This window comes from Vidua macroura, chromosome 5 (assembly GCF_024509145.1).
Source record: "Vidua macroura isolate BioBank_ID:100142 chromosome 5, ASM2450914v1, whole genome shotgun sequence".
In the NCBI taxonomy this organism is placed as follows: Eukaryota; Metazoa; Chordata; class Aves; order Passeriformes; family Viduidae; genus Vidua; species Vidua macroura.
The window spans coordinates 25,279,556-25,293,389 of record NC_071575.1 but is presented as its reverse complement, the minus strand read 5'-3'; the positions used below and the strand labels follow the sequence as shown (position 1 = coordinate 25,293,389).

Here is a 13,834-nt window from a genome sequence, read left to right as displayed (position 1 = left end):
GGGGTGCTCTGCAGAGTCAGGACAACACTGGTGGCATGGACTGAGATACACCCTCCATAGCTAAGTTTTAATTGAAAATATTCTCCACATTACCAGTTCCTACAATCCCACAAATCATTTACTACAGCCTCGTGATATTATGGGATGACACTTCAGTGTCCACGACAACATGCTGGAAGAACCCATTCCTTCCACATCACGCAATAAAATCCTGATACTATTAAATCTGAAGATCATTCCTGAAGAAGTAGTAAATATAAAAACCCCGAAACAATACCATCCATCTGGAATCTTCCCCTCCCTCTATCTCCCAAGGCCATGACCAACTCCTGCCAGTCAACTTTCCCACATCAGCTCAATATTAGTACACTCAATCTGCCACAAAAGACAGACATAGAAACATAATTTTCCCATCCTGTTTGTTTATGTATAAATGCTTAGCCTGAAGCAAGCAAATCCCTATTTTGCCTGAAACTTATTTCTGAGAGCAAAGGTCCAATCAGGCTGGAGAACCCCAAAAGATAGGGCAAAACCAACTGTAAAGGCATACTGAAATAAAGCATGCTTTGGATTAAACTTAATTTCACTGGGATCTTCAAACCTTCTATGGGCACTCAAACTGGTCTGGTTTTAGTACATTTTAACAGCCTCACATTGACCACTTCAAAACTCTTATTAACCTAGTGGAAAGTACACCCTAGGCTTTACTTTCTAAACAGTACCAAGCTGCTCATCAGCCTTTACCAAAATGACAGAGAAATCAAGAGTGATCCTCCCTGTGTGAAGGACAGGCTTTGCCCCAGCCTCGCTGAGGTGGCAAACCCTGCTGGGCTTGCTCTCATTCACACAGACCTGCACATGCTCAATAACACCATTGATTTTGTTTGTGCAGGCAGAGAGAATCCAATTTTAAAAAGCCACATTGATTCCCAACCATTAAAAACAGAGCAAACTGCAGCATTTGCTAAATGGATAGAAAAAGACTGAAGTCAGGATGGAGGGGTGGGAATAATGTCATTACGCTGAGTCGTTCTGAAGGACAGAGAATTACTAGAACAGACAATAAAATAGTAACCATTTGACTTTTTATTATTTGTTGTAGTTTCTAAATTACAAAAACAGCAAGTCAACAACCAAGGAGTGCCCGGGCACAGAAACAAGGGATGCACAACGGAAGGCATCATCGAGCATGGAGCTGTGATTAGTTGCATTTGGAGCATGAAGACACACACACACACAGAGCAAAAGAGGGCACAGACACAGGAACTGAGAGAGAAACCCTGCGACTATCTGCAAGGACCCTGTCTGCTTGTCAGTTCTTTGTTTTAGCACATTAAACAAACAGAACCATCACACAGGTCACCGAGGATCTTCCTTCTGCAACTGTGGCCCCAGCTGCACTGCACACAAAAAATATTATTATTCTCTAATGGCTGCACCTTTTGGACAACAATTCAGTGTTTTGGGGTTTTTCCCCCTCCTTTTGTGCAGTGCCACTTAGTCTTTTGCATCATTTTATGTTTTATTTGTACACTCTTGAAATCTTCATGTAGTGACTAAAAATTCATGAGGCAGCCTTAAGTAGGAGCCCCCGCTTCCCTCCCTCCCCTTTTCCTACCTATAGCAAGCAGCTGAGGAGGCACTGGGCACATGTCGGTGCTGCTGCAGCAGCAAGGGGGTGGGAGAAGCTGTGGATGGGGAGGGAGATGGTGCTGCAGCCCTGGGGATGCCTCCTCATCCTGCATCTGGGAGCTCAGGCAACAGACAGTGCTGGGCACTGAGGCTCATCCATGCCCAGCAAACACATCCAAGCAGAGGCACTCTGTGTTCGATGTGCTGGTTGTGCTTCAGCTGCACACCACACACTGCCCGACCACGAGCCTGCCCGTGTGCTGCACAGCAGTCATTCATTTCTTCAACTTCAGCCCAACAATGCCAACAGGCAAGTGCTTGCTAGCATTAGTGAGGCTTTCATAATTGGTCCCAGCTGGTTAGTTGTAACATGCCTTGTTGTTGAGCAACTACCTAGTAATTCTGTCAGACATCCCCTGGTTGCATAAGGAGGGTTAGTATCTTTATTAATTATGGGCTGCCACCAGCCTGTGGCACTCTCCACAGATAAGAAAGCCTTTAAGCTCCTGGTCAGTCAAGTCCTCTTTGGAAAATCTTGTGCCAGCTTAAAGCAAAGCAAGCTCAGGCTGTAGCCACAGCAGCTACCCTTGCTGCCAGGGTTCCTGCTCCCCTCTGGCTGCCACGGGGGCTGCTACTTGCCAGCTCTCTGGCCACCACGTGGGCATGCAGGAACCCTGGCTCACTGTGAGGCACGTGGGCATGCACAGTCAGAGCAGGGCAGACGTTTCAAAGCGTTGTGCAGAAATGCACCCCAGTGCCTGGCTGGGCTGCTAACCAGCACCACGACAGCAGCAAATACTATAGTGTGGCACAGCTCCAAAATGCCAGGCAAGGCAACGTGGGATCAAGCAAATGCACCATTCCTGGAGGGGAAGGAAAAACCCATCCATGTGGATCTCTCAAAAGGCGAATGTGGAGGAAATACCATGGAAGTGGCCATTTCATGAGATACTTGAGCATACGTATGGTTCTAAAAACCTCAGTCAAAGTTTGCAACCATTCCCACTCCCCGCAGCCTCACTTGCCCTGCAATTTGATCCGTGTGATACAGCAAGTCAGGGACATTTTCTGCAGAAAACCAAGCACCATGCTCTGCTTTCTCCGCTGTCACTGCGCTGCTGTGACAGTCCCCTTACAATAGCAGTGAGTAGAGTTATATTCTGCACACAGGATTCTTACTCAACTTCAAATGTCATTTTGTGAGCAGTAATCAGATCCTGTGGCCCCAGGCTAAGATAAAAGCTGTGAGTGTGTCTAGGAGCTAGAACTCAACAGCTGCTTAAAAGCACACACCTTGGACTGGAAATGAACCTCTTCCAATCCCATGTAAGACCAAACCACAGGCTAGGGCTGCAAGGAGTGATCTGTTTGGCTCTGTCGGCCATCTAGAGCAACTTTGACCTTTACCATCCTCTGTTTTCATCTGAACCAACCTCTCATATCCTGGGTTTGCTGCTGCTTTTTCTCTCTCCAACTTCTACTTTGGCTGCTCTTCAGAACCTGAGATGGGCATCAAGGTGCTAGGAAAAGATCCTGACAACTTACATGGGGCAGACACTGCTGTACTTCCAGAGCTGCTGGAAAAGCAGCTGGCAATTCCTCCCTTCTCTGAGGAGGGGGCTGAAGGCTTGGGTTTGTTCAAGGGCCACTCAACAGCAGCTCCCCACCAAAGTGGCCCAGGGTGGGGGCTGTCAGCTGTGTCTTGATGCTTAGCTGCCACACATTGCAGACACATCTTTTTCCCAAAACAAGAGCTATCTCCCCATGCACACCCAATACCTCCAACAACTACACACAAACAGCAAATCCACTGCAACACTTCATGCTCATCACTACCATTTCCCATTTGAGCAGCAATCCAACACATGCTTTAACATTACCCATGCCTCTGAAAGCCAAGAGGGCCATTCACATAAACTTAATCTTAGTTACTCTTGCTGGATCATAGGTACTGATGCTAGAAGGTAATTCTCTAAATCCAATGTAAATGTTTAAAGTGCATTCCCAAAGGATTTATGTAGACATAGACATACAGGTTAAAAACAAGCAAGACATTGGGAGCTTTTTACTACCTTCTAAAATGGCCAGGCACAAGGATATTTTAGCTCTCCTTTTGGATCTGCTTTCTTCCAATGGCACAGTTCAGAGACTTCATACAGATCAGAGGCAGAGCTCAGGTTAGCACTGACAATTTCATTAGAAAAAAAAAAAAAAAGATAGAATTGTGTTTTCTTATGTTCTCTGCTCTTTTATTGCTATTTTCAAAATGAAGAACAGACCCTACCAAAGTGCTAAGGGCTGAAAACATAACTCTAAATGATACAGGAAACTCAACTTTGTGCCAATCCATTTTTATCCTCTCTTTGTGGCCATAACAAAGCTGAGAACAAGAGCCAAACAATGGAGAAGGAAGAATAATTTCAACATAATTTTTTTTTGCTGAAAGTAACATCAGCAAAAATAACAAGAATCCATTCAAAAGACAGAATGTTATCTTCCAACACAGTTAACATGCCTTTCTTTCTGTCCCTCATTATATATCTTACACATCAAGCTGTACTTTGACCTCCTTACAAAGGAATACATTTGGAGCCACCACATCCCTGCACCCATATTGGCATTGTTAAGTGAAATCCAGCCCATAGTGCCATTCTCTTCCCTGCTCCCTCATGCACCTGCCAAGGGGAGATAGGTTATCAAATGAACCTCCAGAAAAACATTTCCAGAAACAGCAATATAACTACCTCCTGCTCTTGCTTGTGCTCATGCAGCCCTTCAGAATCCAGTCCATTAATTTAACAGGCTAACAACAACATGAGCTGTATTTTTGACAGCTATGGGGATGAGATCATGTAGATAAGCTTTTATTTCTGGTACAGGCCCCCACCATTACTTCCTTTTACCTACTGAAATCAACTGCCAATATTTCATCATTAACTTTTTAGCACAGTAACCAGCAAATTCATCTAGCCTCAACTGAACCTGTTTATATTTTAGATTTCATCTGTCCCTCTTAATACTTTTGTGAGCATCAAAGAAATATTCCATTTTCATCTTCAATGACTATTCTCTGTTTGCAGTCTCCCACTGACAAGTCAAACACTTGTAAAACTAAATATATTGAAACTTTTCTTAACTCATCGGATGCTCCTTCCCCGACTTTGAGTGCAAAGCTCTGCATGGAAGAAACTGTTGGAAACACAAATTCTTACCCTGGTGAATCCAAAAAAGGCCATCAGCTTTCCTTCTGTACGCCAGCTGTCACATTAGCAGGCGTGCTACCTCTCATTGTCATGTGCACTGTTGTACCCTATTACCCTTTTGTTTAAGGGCCCCAGCCACAAAAGTCTTTGTGCATGAGGTGCTGTAAACACAGCCCTGCTTCAGCAAGCACAGCATTCCAGGAGAACAGCACAAGGTAGATGGTACAGACACCTCCATCTAGACTGGAGCGTACAGGCAGAAAACATGGTGTTGTTCAGCAGTATTACAAGCCATCCAACCATCCTATGTGCAGTTAAAACAACTCAGTGCAGTACAGCTCCTCCTGATGCCAACTGAAACACTGCTAACTTCTCCTTGTCCGCTTCTATGTGAGCGCAAGCTTCAGCTGCTAGAACACACAGTTCTCCTTATCCTCAAAAGGCTTCAGCTGGTGGCCTTCTTGAAGCTGTGTAAGTCACTAGAGTTATCTGAAAACTGCCCCAAGCCTCTCACAAAGGTCGAAATTCAGTGATGACAGTATAAAACTTTCGGCACTTTTCATGTCTTATCAGGCCTGGGGTATTATACTTGCTTTTGAGAACTTCTGCTTCAAATCAGCTACAGATGGCAGTGGTTGACAAAAACCAAAATAATGACAAGGAGTTAACCCAACTCTTTAAACCACAGAATTTTCAATTCAGAGTCACTTCAGCTAGATTCAAGTCAATTCCCCCACATCTACCCTGCCTCTCTTCCTGAGCAGAAGCCTTTGGAGACAAACACTAGATTTGGTAATGGGTAGAAGTCTGCTACTCTCTGGCTAATGCAGACCAGCAGAAGCAGGGACAGAATGTGGATGTCCACCCAAGTACTGTCCTACAATGGCAAAACAAAGGTAAAACAAAAAATTAAAGGTAAAGCAAAATTACTCATATCTGTGCAAGTAAAACAATGTCTGCAATTACCTTTGTCCTTCAATAAGCAAAAAGAAAAGGTCAAGCTGCCACTCAGGGACTCACAGATTACTTTCCAGCCCATTGCAGGAAAGGGATGCTGTCCTGTTTGGAAACTGGCCTTGAAGTCTCCAAATAGCAAGCAGGGTGAAACTTCATCTTCTTTCCTTATGTGGGAAACAGCAACTTCCAGGTAACCACGGTCTGTCAGGGGATTCCTCCTCTGCCCTTCCCCTCTCTCAGATCCTAGAGCCACTCCCTTTTTACTTCTTCCTCTTAGAACTGTAAATCTCTCACTGTGTGTGTGTGTATGTATATATATATGTATATTTGTATGGATGCCTCTCTTCTGCATTTCTTTTTTTCTTGTAAAGCACTACAGAACAACTTTTGTATGATCTGGCCTAAAAGAGAAAGGACATTTCCTTCCTTCTTAAACAGGTAACAGCTGTGGCTACAACTCAGCTTAAGTCAGGCCACAAGACTGGTGTTTTTCAAGCAAGATAACCACTGTCAGCTGCCTGAGAGTTACTCCTTTTCCCCAGCATGACCTGGAGAAGGAGGTAGCTACTGAGCCCCCACCTGAAAATAAGGTGCCTTTACACGAGCTTAGGCTAATTTGAGGCATCAGTGCAGCAAATGGTTTGAGAAGATAGAAACTGGGGACTGGAATCATGTCATTCAGGGGTCTGAAGCTGGGGAATGTATAACCCCATATTAATTGTCGCATCTTCAGGTAATTTTTCTCTTCTGGTAATGACTCATTCATTTATAAACCAATGCCAGTCACTTTTCTAACCTCATCTCTAATAAGCAGTAGAGCAGAAATACTTTCTAACCAGAAAATGCTCTTCAGTGTAATACAGCTTTCCAGTACTGCTGTGCTGGGGCCTAAGACTTGTGAACCTAATGAATGCACAGACATCTACAGTAAGCTTCCCCTATGTTACATTTACATCTCTTGCCTGCTCTGAGCAAATGTACAGGAGGAGGAAAAAAACTGATAGGATTTAAATACACGGTACTTGAGCAAAGTATCCCTGAAATCCTGTGCAAACTGTGTTGCTAATGCTTTTTCATACTCAGGAGAGGATGAGGAATCTCACTGCTCATAATTCTTTTATTTTCACACTTGGAGCACTGATCTCATCCCAACAGCCCCTCACCTCATTTTGCTTCTCAGCAGCCACCTCTGCCCTTGGCCAGCTACTGCCCTGACCCAAATACACATTGAAATAAATGTAGGAAGACATAAAAAATACTACCAGTGTATAAGTGTGACTGCAGTGCATTCTCCTTCACTGGTCACCTATTGCTGGAGTAACATCTGTGGGTCCCCACACCACTGCTCCTATCAGCTGCTGCTGCTGTTTTGTCTTTGGAGCTGAAAAAAAGAGCACTCTTTCCCTGCTCTGCTTCCTTTGCACTTGGTGAGGAAGTGACTTGAGTGGGAGGAGAGAAAGGAGGGCAAACACAAAACCACTGAAGTAAGCAGCTAGAAGCAGAGACTAAACTTTATGCTTTTCATACACAGGCAAACAGACAGCTCTGATTGCAGCTGGCTCTTTGTAGCCCTGTCAGTTGTACCTTCACTCACATTGTGGCTGCAGCTGCTTGTCACCATACTGAGCTTGGTTATGTCCCAGCCCCCAAGCTGAACACAGGTACCTTTACCAAAACACTGTGTGTCTTTTATGTACTACAGAGATGGAGTCTGAAGTGCTACAGCCAATAGCTGCAATAGGAGGGTTTTGATTTCTTGTAGGTAAATAGTTCTTTTCAAGTAAAACAACCTGGCTATTTGTACCTGTTTCGGGCTTGCCCTGGTACGGTAAATACAAGAGTGACCTTGATTTTTCACATAATTTCACCAGGCTGCTGCCTTAACAGGACTTACTGTGCTTATAAGGCTTAAGAGAAGAAAAACAGACAGCAGGAAATCCTGTTACAAGCTTGTTTTGGTGGTGATGAGAGAGAAACAGTAGCAGAAGAAGAAAGAAAGAAAAAAAAAAACACCAAAAAACCCATAAACCCAACACCTGTAGCCAACCTACAAGTGGGGAAAGTGTGACTTCCAAGCCATTCCCTGATCCTCACAATGTTACTGAAACTACTCTGAGGGCAAGTATAAAGAAGGTAGGGATTAGTTTAGGATTCTCTGCTGGGTTTAAAAGAAGGTTTGTGATGTTCATTTTAGAGTTCCCTGATGACTTCAAGTGGTAGATACATGGACTGGTAACAAGTGTATTTGCACACTGCCTCCTCTCTGCAGGCCCTGAAAGAAAGCACATGGGAACTCCTTCTTCTTACCCCATTTGAAGTGTTGTTTGCTCCCAAACTGTAAGGTATTGCTTTTGGGGAGGTCAGCCCCAGGCGTGGGACTACGTGGCACTAGGTGGTGTAAATGGCCAAAGAGGGAAGGTTTGCTTAAATGGGTAAGTTATGGAGTAGAGGGGTGGAGGGAAAGGGGAGCACAGTTCTAAAATCATGTGCCTCTGGAGGTGATGTGGAGAAGGATGAGGTGAGTTAAGCCAGTTTGGGGGGGGACCTGTGTCAGAGCTGGTGGTTGACACTGAGCCCTGGTCAGCAGCCACATCACCGTGGCTCTGCTCTTGCTTCTGTTCCCTGCCTGCACAGCATTGCCAGGGTTGTGGGCAGTGCCCCTGAGGGTAAATGGGGCTGCTTACATCCAGAGGACTGCCTTTCCCTTTGTGGGGATCACTGATGAGTTTAAAAGCTGCAGCAGCCTTGGGAAAATTACATTTACCTTTTTCTCCCCCAGTTTTGTTTGCTCTTTTACACCAGAACCAGAGCGCCTCACCCAAGGGGTAGCTCCAGCTGAGGGAAGAGCAGTGCTTCCAACCCTGGTACCTGCCTCTGGCTGCTGCTCACATACTCATCTCTGATCCAAAACACCCTTAATGAACTGATCCCTGCCTGTGGACACACAGGTTCCTTCCTTTCCAGCCACCAAGACAAAACTGAGATCTGCAGGAGTAATTATTGTCAGTGCCCCATCTTTGCCACACAGCTGTTTCCAGAGAGAGAAGAGGAGACTGAAGGGATTGGCTCAGCACTCAGTTGTGATATTTGATTTTCCACCTCTCGGACACAGATGAGGTAAAAGGAGACAGCATGAGACTTCTCTCTTCCTTGTCCTACCAAAGCCTTCTCTTTGCTGGGGAAAGGTTCCCTGTCAAATTCCTTGCAAACAGACCTTTGTTACAAATCTTCCTGGGCTCGGAGGCACGTAACTGGGCATATTTTATCCCCTTGGTTAATAAATAAACAGAGCCCTCCTGTGACAGACAGCCTTTCTGACTCCACACAGGGACACAGGGCTCCTCTCGGAGCAGGGCCAGCATCACGAGCTAGAGCTGGGCAGGAAGGTGCTGCGGTGGCACAGGGAAAGGGGCACATCACCAGCTTTGAGAAGATAAAGAAGGAGCTGGCCTGTCTGCTCAGAGCAAAATAAAAAATACTTAGGGAAATCATAAGAAGGTTTCAGCAGAGAAAATACTAGGGAGCATCCAGTCTGAGGAGATTGTTTAGACTGAAATACAGTTTTTTCTGTTTTAAATTAGACCCCAGGTAGGGAGTACAGGCACGGTGAATCTCCTGTTGGATGCACCATGAGCACAATGTTGGTTTACCATCCCTTCTCTGAGGTGATTTACACACAAAGGAACTTAGCAAAGAACTATCTTTGTCTGAGTTCTGTAAAACCAAAAACCAACTTGGCCTGACCATCCCAAAGGTGAGTCAAAGCCAAAAGCTTTCAGCTAAATGTCTCTTGCTTTCCAAGACTTGGTAGTCTGAGTACAATAAATAAAGCTAAGATTCAATTAATCCTGATGTTGGTTTTGAAAGAAAAAAATCCTGCTGAATTTTGATTCTGAAAAAAACAACTTCAAATTCCAAGGGTCCTTGGGAAAGAAATTAACAACTGCTTAAAATAGTGTAGCTTGAAGTTTGCTTTCCTCCACAAAGTCTTCTGCAATGTATTGCAAGTTTTGCAAGCCTGCAGTCCTACCAGGCGTGATTGTCACCAAATGAAACTGAGTTTAGACTTCAGCAATGAAATTCATGGTTTCACTCCAGTCCCCACAAGAAACTTTTCTCCTCAAACCATTCTCTCTTTACTTTGGAGAGGCAGTCAGTAAAGCAGTGAACATTGCAGGTAGGAGTGAAACAGACTGGCAGAACCATGTGGCTCCCACAGCTGCAAACGCAGTCAAATCTGAGATAGAGATTTTTTTGCAAGTCCAGAATGGCAGAAGATTTTGAAATACAAGTGCATTGAAATATAAGTGTTATACAAGGACATAGCAGATGCCAATTCAGTGAGCAAACAAAAAAGCATAGCCCATCCCTGTGTCATTACAACTGCCTATTTAAAGGGCAGTTTTGACCAGAATGACACATTTGTGAGTCACACAACAGGGAACAGGTTGTGACTTTGCTCAGAAATCTACCTTGCTTTGGCTTCCTGTCAGCATGGCTGAAAGACCAATACCTGTCATGGCACAATGTCCATGTGTGGCAAGAGGGATCCAGTTTAATCCCCTGCATCCCTCAGGACCTGCTCTCACCCAGCTAAGCATGCAGAGGCAGTTAGAAGCCACGCCTGCACACAGCCTCACTGCACACTCTGTATGGGCGGTTGACAACATGCACGTAGCCTTTATGCATGCATATTTTCTTGCAGTGTCTGAAACCAGACTGATAAACACCTCTTCAAACTGGTACTCAGCTTCATTCTCTGTTATCCAAACATTTCATCAAAGGCCACTTACCTACAAAGCAGACATCTCAACCCAAGCCAGACAAGCCACATACCAAAAGCCTTTTGAAAACAAGGAACCAAACCTGAATTTATTCGCTAATAGTGAAAGGGTGACAGCCGTTATTTTATAGGTGCAATATTTTGCAAATTCTGAAAGACTAAATTCTCATAAGGTGATTACACCATTAATTAGCAAAACACTGTCATCCCCGAGGTGCCAACACAGCAGCTGTTTCAGCTGAACAGCAAAGAAAAGCCAAGAGGGCAAGGTAACAAAACTGGTAGCGCTCCCAGAAGCAGCCCAACTGCTCCAAGCACCCCCACGCTGCCACCTCATGCTAGAGAAGTGCTCTTGTTCCAACAAGGGATGACCTCAACTCTCCCTCTACCACCCCAACCACCCCAGCTTCCCAGAGGACTGTACCCTCTCTTCCACCTGGGTGCATGAATGGGGGCTCTAACAAAGGGGCCATCTGTTGCAGCCTGAGCCCTATATTTCTCAGGATATGGGTCTTCCCAGGAAGCTGTTCATACACAGCTGATCAAACTAGATGGGATCTCTCTGGTCATTCATTCCTCTGACTCTCTGCAAAAGGGAGATCATAGAAACTACCTCGATGATCTCCCCTTCCAACTGCAGTATGAAAAGGAATCACAGGAAGATACCCTGTTATGCAGAGGCTATCACAGTTTTTTGATCCATTACTCTGTGAACAGGGCTTAATTTCTAACTTAAGCATGTCTGGCTAAGACAGCCAGATGCAGAGCCCTGCTCCTGAACTCTGAGCTGGGCAGAGCAGCCCTCCATCATCAGCTTTAGTTCCTCACCCTTTCCTTCAGGCACCTCCAGACCATGGCTGCATCACCACAAACCTCCCTGAAGGGCCAGTGATCAGGCCCAAGTTGATGCAGCTGATGGTAAGGGACAACATGAAGGACTATGGTGACCAGGGGGACAGGCTAGGACCCCTCTCCTAAGCAAGGGACGTTTGGATGGCTACCAGCGAGGTCCTACACACACTGGCTAAGGATGCCACAAGAGAAACACCTTGCACCACAGCAAGTTTTGCACCACAGGCTGAAGATGGGTGGGCAGAAGGAGGATGATCCTCTTCACAGCACCCCCCCTTTTAGAAGATAACTCTGAGCACAGACTGTGGCTGTTATGTCCTTTGTCACGTCAGGCAGGGCCCATGGTGTGACCCTGCTGGGGCTCATTCCCTTCTCTTGAGGCCTGCAGCAGGCACTGGAGACACAACAGCACTGCCCTCCCAGAGAGGGATTCTTGGCAGCAGGGCAGTTCCTGCAAAGCCCACCTTAGGCTGTCATGTTCTGCCTCCTGTGGGCTCCCTACAGTCAGGAGCAAGGGAGAAAGATCTCCTAAGTACCACTTGTGGCAGCAGATCTAGATTGGAGGAAGCTGTATCCTCTTAAGAGGGTTGGGAGCTAAATTCTGCTAGACTAAAGACATTTTGATCCCATCTTTGATATTTTCCATCCTGCTCTGTCACCTCAATACCATTTCCATCCTTGCAGAGCGCATTTGCTTAGAAACATCCCTAGTGGGACAGAAACAGTTCTGGGTTTGGGGCCCCCAGTGAGGGAGGGCCCCTGAGCAGTGCCAGCAGCACAACAGCAAGTCTGCCCACCATTCTTCCCACAAGAAACTGGACCAAGAATCTTCAGAGCACGTTACACGGCAGCAATGGCAAATCACCCATGGAAAGTCTGCAAGCAGCCATGGGGTTCTCTTGGTTTGTGCTGGGTTATGCAGATTCAGGTCAAGAAAAAGCACAGAGTTTGTTTAAAGACATTCTCCCACGTCTGGGAGAAGAAAATCATTTACAGGAAGAGGAAAGGCCTTACATTGCTCTGAGAAGGAGCAGGATCCCACACACCTTTCAATCCTTCAAAGGATTTGGTCATCGTATTCTCAAAAGCAGTGATAGGAAAAAGAAAAAGCAAGCTGTTAATAAAATATGGAGACAGCTTAGGAATTTGCTTGCGAAAGTCCATGATAAAAAACCTCCAGCTGAGATCCAGACTCTACTTTATAGCTCCCTGTGCTCTGCTTCATCTTTCCTTAAATGCATGGGGCACAGGGCTCCTGTCACTCCTTGAGCATGACTGCTTAGAGTCTGAGAGGTTTCACTAGTCTGAGGAAGCTTTTCCTTCACATACAACTTAAATGTGCCATTTCTTGAAGTCATCCCCTTGTCTTTTACACTCTAGCAAGCAGAACAAGTGTAAATTAAATGGAAGACACATGAAATCTTTATAAAGCCCAGTGTTTCCCCTAGCATGAAAGTTCTTTCATTTTAGAGTGGAAGGGGTCTTTACTTTGTACTGTATTTTCCCCACCAGAAAATGAAGAAGAACATAAATTTTCCTCATGACTTGAATTTAGCTTAATCAGAGCCCCCTGCTGATGTAATGCAACCCAATGAGATTTTTCTTTTTTTTTTTCTTCCTGTTGAGCTGCTGCCCCTTTTCCCCTCCTCCCACCAATTCAGGCAGGAAAACAAGGGAGGAATTAGACAGACAGAACTTACTATCTATCAAGCTCCAACTTCAGACTGGGCAGGATAACATTTAAAATATAAAAAGCAAATTTTATGAAGCCTTTTCCTCCCTGGAGACTTCCACAAAAATATTCCTTGTTTGTCACTGAGAATGAACCATTTTTCTCTTTCATTTCTGCTTTCTGTCACATATTTCATTTTGGCTGCCCCTTCTGTCTTTCAGCTAGGGACCTAGGCTGCTTAACACAGAATCACAGGTAGCTCAACAACAAAATGCCTGTATTATCTTTCTTTTTTTTTCCTAGTCTGTCAGGTAATTGCAACTCTAAAAGCTTTTGCATATTTACCACAGAAACATGTCTCCCCTGGAGGATGGGACTGTCATCAGGTAGAATATCTTATTTAATAAGCCTCTTCTAAGGTACAAACTAGGGCTGGGCATTTTTCCTGGCCTCCTTCAGAGCAAAGGACAAGCAGATAAAGATCAGCTGCTGCAGTGCTACACTGTCAAAGTTCCTGTTCCTGTGAAAATTAACCCTCTCCAAGCTCAGAGTTCAGGAAGGCTTTGCCATTGTGAAATTAATGAAGTAGGAAAAGGGTCTGTTATTAACTCATGTTGTTTTTTTAAACCCCGGTCCTCACCATGTATAAGACAGATTTCTTCTCTATTTACAAACAGATCAACTACCCTGTTTTTTTGTAACCCATCTGATGAGCTGTGGATGCTGCCAGTACTG

At 45.0% G+C, this 13,834-nt stretch overlaps 1 protein-coding gene across 1 annotated transcript in view; it reads right to left on the bottom strand.

Annotated features, from left to right (window-relative positions):
- The window catches only part of HIPK2 (homeodomain interacting protein kinase 2), a 128,180-nt gene that overhangs the window by 70,212 nt on the left and 44,134 nt on the right, over nt 1-13,834 (bottom strand). The window lies entirely within an intron of this gene.